Below are 6000 nucleotides of genomic sequence, written 5' to 3' on the forward strand. Positions count from 1 at the left end.
CTGCGGTGGCGTGTCCCCAAAGGGGTGTCCCTGCTGCTGGAGTGTCCCCAAAGGGATGCGCCCGCTGCCGCTGCGGTGGCGTGTCCCCAAAGGGGTGTCCCTGCTGCTGGAGTGTCCCCAAAGGGATGTCCCCACTGCCAGCCCTGCCCTGTGTCCCCAAAGCAGGGTCCCTAAAGGGATGCACCCACTGCCACCGTGTCCCCAAAGGGGTGTCCCTGCTGCTGGAGTGTCCCCAAAGGGATGTCCCCACTGCCAGCCCTGCCCTATGTCCCCAAAGCAGGGTCCCCAAAGGGATGCGCCCATTGCCACCGTGTCCCCAAAGGGATGTGTCTGCTGCTGGAGTGTCCCCAAAGGGATGTCCCCACTGCCAGTCCTGCCCTGTGTCCCCAAAGCAGGGTCCCCAAAGGGATGCACCCACTGCCACCATGTCCCCAAAGGGATGTGTCTGCTGCTGGAGTGTCCCCAAAAGGATGTCCCCACTGCCAGCCCTGCCCTATGTCCCCAAAGCAGGGTCCCCAAAGGGATGCGCTTGCTGCCATCATGTCCCCAAAGAGATGTCCCCACTGCCACCGTGTCCCCAAAGGGATGTCCCTGATGCTGGCATGTCCCCAAAGGGCTGTGCCTGGCTGCCACCATGTCCCCAAAAGGGGTGTCCCTGCTGCTGGAGTGTCCCCAAAGGGATGTCCCCACTGCCAGCCCTGCCCTGTGTCCCCAAAGCAGGGTCCCCAAAGGGATGCGCCCCTTGCCACCATGTCCCCAAAGGGATGTCCCTGATGCTGGCATGTCCCCAAAGGGCTGTGCCTGCTGCCACCCTGTCCCTAAAAGGGGTGTCCCTACTGCCACCATGTCCCCAAAGGGATGTATGCATTGCCACCGTGTCCCCAAAGGGATGCCCCTGCTACTGGAGTGTCCCCAAAGGGATGTGCCTGCTGCTGGAGTGTCCCCAAAGGGATGTCCCCACTGCCACCATGTCCCCAAGGGGATGGGTGTACCTGCCGCTGGTGTGTCCCCAAAGGCGTGCACCCACTGCCACCCCTGTGGCATGTCCCCAAAGGGATGTGCCCACTGCCACCATGTCCCCAAGGGGATGGGTGTACCTGCTGCTGGTGTGTCCCCAAAGGGGTGCACCCACTGCCACCCCTGTGGCATGTCCCCAAAGGGATGTGCCCACTGCCAGCCCCGTGGCATGTCCCTCAAGGGATGTCCCCACTGCTGGTGTGTCCCCAAAGGGATGTCTCCACTGCCACTCCTGCAGCATGTCCCAAAGAGGTGTCCCTGCTGTTGGAGTGTCCCCAAAGAGATGTCCCTGCTGCCACCACACCCCCAAAGGGATGTGCCCACTGCCACCCCTGCAGCATGTCCCCACAGGCGTGTCCCCACTTCCACCCCTCCGGAGTGTCCCCAAAGGGATGTCCCCACCGCCAGCCCGACCTCATGTCCCCAAAGGGCTGCACCCGCCGCCAGCCTCGCCACGCGTCCCCAAAGCAGGCCCCCAAAGGGATGGCCCCGCTGCTGCTGTGTCCCCAAAGGGACGCACCCGCCGCCCGTGTCCCCAAAGGGGACGCACCCGCTGCCAGCCCTGCCAGCTGTCCCCACGGCCGGCCACCCGCGTCCCCGAGTCCTGGGGGGCCACCAGCCCCTTTCCCCCCGTCCCCGTATGGACCCCCCCTGCCCGGGAGCTCATCAGGCCCCAATTAGGGGGGCTCACGGTAAGGCGGGGGAGGAATGCAAATGAGGTTAACGGTTAATTAGGGATTGAAAAATTCATTATTCCTCTAGAGCAGCTGATTGCGATGCAGCCCCGCGTCCCCATTAGGGCCGTTTGACCGCTTGCTAATGACACGGCGGCGGGGGGCTGGGGGGTCCCCCCCCGCCTCGATCCGCCGAACGCCTCCGAGGGTCATTCCTGTAGAGAGTTGTGCCCGTTCTCAGCCTCGCTGCAGCGGGGTTCAGCGTCGAGCAGTGAGGTGTGGCTGTTCTCAGTGGGGGCTCATCCATGCAATGAGTTGTGGTTGTTCTCAGCCAGGATCACCCTGTGCAATGAGTTGTGGCTGTTCTCAGCTGGGGCTCACTCGTGCAATGAATTGTGGCTGTTCTCAGCTGGGATCACCTTGTGCAATGAGTTGTGGCTGTTCTCAGCCGGGGCTCACCCATGCAATGAATTGTGGCTGTTCTCAGCTGGGATCACCTTGTGCAATGAGTTGTGGCTGTTCTCAGCCGGGGCTCACCCATGCAATGAATTGTGGCTGTTCTCAGCCAGGATCACCCAGGCAATGAATTGTGGTTGTTCTCAGCCAGGATCACCCTGTGCAATGAATCGCAGCTGTTCTCAGCCGGGGCTCAACCATGCAATGAATTGTGGCTGTTCTCAGCCGGGATCACCTTGTGCAATGAGTTGCGGCTGTTATCAGGCAGGGCTCACCCATGCAATGAATTGTGGCTGTTCTCAGCCGGAATCTCCCTGTGCCACGAGTTGTGTCTGTTTTCAGACAGGGCTCACACATGCAATCAATTGTGGCTGTTCTCAGCCGGGATGACCCGGTGCAACGAGTTGTGGCTGTTCTCAGGCAGGGCTCACACATGCAATGAATTGTGGCTGTTCTCAGCTGGGATCACCCTGTGCAATGAGTTGTGGCTGTTTTCAGCCGGGGCTCACCCATGCAATGAATTGTGGCTGTTCTCAGCCAGGATCACACTGTGCAACGAGTTGTGACTGTTTTCAGACAGGGCTCACCCGTGCAATGAATTGTGGCTGTTCTCAGCTGGGCTCACCCATGCAATGAGTTGCTACTGTTCTCAGCTGGGATCACCCTGTGCAACGAGTTGTGGTTGTTCTCAGCCAGGCCTCACCCATGCAATGAATCGTGGCTGTTCTCAGCCAGGATCACCTGTGCAATGAGTTGCAGCTGTTCTCAGCTGAAAGCTCCCTGTGCAATGAGTTGTGCCTGTTCTCAGCCCGGGCTCACCCATGCAATGACTTGTGGCCGTCCTCAGCTCCCTGAGGACGTGCAGACGGCAGGACAAGCAGCTCGGGGCAGCGGTGGGGAAACACCCCCCGGCTCCCCAACACTCCCCCGCCACCTCGCTCGAGCCGACCTTCCAATTTTATAAAGATAATTAACAATTAGTCAAAAAGCCAAGCGGACAAGTCAGTAGATATAGAGCAGCGTTTACTGCAATTTACTGACCCGTTCATAATCAACCTCCCGCCTCCAAAACACACCACCAAAAAGCACTATAAACTTATTAACGGCGACGGTGCCTAATTAAAGCCAAAGCTCTAACGAGTTTTGCAGCCGCGGGCAGGAAACCGCCGTGACCCATGGAAGGCGAGAAAAGATGCTCGGTGCGATATTGAGGAGGATGCGGGGATGCGGAGCGAGGCAGCGCCCTGCTGCCACGCCCTGGTACCCATCAGCTTCCTTCGGGGCTGCATCCCGCATCCAGCTGCCCTGCCTCCTGCACAAAGGGGACCCAGGCGGGCTAATTCGGTGTGGGGAATATCGTCACGCCTCCGTCTTTGTCTCCCTTTCAAAGCCAATATCCCGGCCCCAGATGGGTTAATACATAATGCAGACAAGCAAGTAATTGCTTGCCTTTGTAGGGCCGTCAGCGCTGGGTCCCCGGCCCTCTGATCCCCCATTAGCGGCCATGCAAACAAGCCTTCCACCCAATTAAGCCCAGCTTTGATAGAGCCTTTCCCAATGATGTGCTGGTCCCAAACTGGCGATTCGCACATGAGCCACTACCTGTTAAACCCGGAGTCGGCTTCCTTCGGGGACGAGCATCCCTCGCCTCTTGCCGTGACCCAGCTGCCAAGCTCTGCCCGGCTTCCCCCGGCCCTGAAGGGAGGCTTGGCTGATAAATGATCTCCGCAAACTCTATATTAAAGAGGTGGAAATGGGATGTTAATATACCCCGAGTCGCTCGTCTCGAGAACACATGGGCTCCGGCTTCCCAAAGACGGCGGTAATGAGGCGGGCTGGGATGCCCGGCGAGGAGACCTCGACCCACCGGCCTCCTGCGGCTGCCAGGCGTGGAGGAACGACAGCCTGACACCAGCCTCCCAGGCGTCCCCACGCCGTCCCACGGAGCATCCCCGGCTCGTCCCCTACAGCATCTCAATCTGCTCACTTAAAGCATTTTGGCATCATCCCCTAAAGCGTCTCAGCGTCATCCCCTAAAGCATGTCCGCTCCCCTAAAGCTTCCCAGTGTCATCTCCGAAAGCATCCCAACAAGCTCCCCTATGGCATCCCAGCACCGTCTCCTAAAGCATCCTGGCATCATCCCCGGAAACATCCTACCGTCATCCCCTAAAGCATCCCAGCGTCATCCCCTAACGCATCCCAGTATGCTCCCCTAAAGCTGCCCGGGATCATTCTCTAATACATCCAGGCATCACCCCCTAAGGCATCCCAGTATCATGCCCTAAAGCATCCCACCATCATCCTCTGAAGCATCCCAGTACGCTCGCCTAAACCACCCCAGCATCCTCCCCTAAAACATCCCAGTATCATCCCCTAATACATCCTGGCATCCCTCCGTGCATCCCAACATTGTTCCCTAAAGCATTCTGGTGTAACTACCCTAAAGCATCCCAGCATCATCCCCTAAAGCATCCCAGTTTGCTCCCCTGTAGAATCCCAGCATCATCCCCTAGAGCATCCCCATATGCTCCCCTAAAACATCCCAGCATCTTCACCTAGAGCATCCCACCATCATACTCTAAAGCATCCCAGAGTCATCCCATAAAGCATCCCAGTGTGCTCCCCACAAACATCCCAACCATCACCCCCTACAGCATCCCAGTGTCACACCCTAAAGCATCCCACCACTATCCCCTACAGCACCCCAGTATCATCCCCCAGCATCCCAGTATCATCCCCCAGCATCCCACTATCATCCCCTACAGCATCCCAGTGTCACACCCTAAAGCGTCCCACCATTATCCCCTACAGCATCCCAGTATCATCCCCCAGCATCCCACCACTATCCCCTACAGCATCCCAGTGTCACCCCCTGAAGCGTCCCACCATTATCCCCTACAGCATCCCAGTATCATCCCCTTCAGCATCCCAGTGTCATCCCCCAGCATCCCACCATTATCCCCTACAACATCCCAGTATCATCGCCCAGCATCATCCCCCAGCATCCCAGTATCATCCCCTTCAGCATCCCAGTGTCATCCCCCAGCATCCCACCATTATCCCCTACAGCATCCCAGTATCATCCCCTTCAGCATCCCAGTGTCACCCCCTAACGCGTCCCACCATTATCCCCTTCAGCATCCCAGTATCATCCCTTTCAGCATCCCAGTGTCATCCGCCAGCATCCCACCATTATCCCCTACAGCATCCCAGTATCATCCCCCAGCATCGTCCCCCAGCATCCCAGTATCATCCCCTTCAGCATCCCAGTGTCATCCCCTACAGCATCCCAGTGTCACCCCCTAACGCGTCCCACCATTATCCCCTACAGCATCCCAGTATCATCCCTTTCAGCATCCCAGTGTCATCCCCCAGCATCCCACCATTATCCCCTACAGCATCCCAGTATCATCCCTTTCAGCATCCCAGTGTCATCCCCCAGCATCCCACCATTATCCCCTACAGCATCCCAGTGTCATCGCCCAGCATCCCACCACTATCCCCTACAGCATCCCCGTGTCACCCCCTGAAGCGTCCCACCATTATCCCCTACAGCATCCCAGTATCATCCCCCAGCATCCCAGTATTATCCCCTTCAGCATCCCAGTGTCACCCCCTTCAGCATCCCAGTGTCACCCCCTAACGCGTCCCACCATTATCCCCTACAGCATCCCAGTATCATCCCTTTCAGCATCCCAGTGTCATCCCCCAGCATCCCACCATTATCCCCTACAGCATCCCAGTATCATCGCCCAGCATCATCCCCCAGCATCCCAGTATCATCCCCTTCAGCATCCCAGTGTCATCCCCCAGCATCCCACCATTATCCCCTACAGCATCCCAGTATCATCC

The sequence above is a fragment of the Gavia stellata genome, chromosome 26 (genome assembly GCF_030936135.1).
Source record: "Gavia stellata isolate bGavSte3 chromosome 26, bGavSte3.hap2, whole genome shotgun sequence".
Lineage (NCBI taxonomy): Eukaryota > Metazoa > Chordata > Aves > Gaviiformes > Gaviidae > Gavia > Gavia stellata.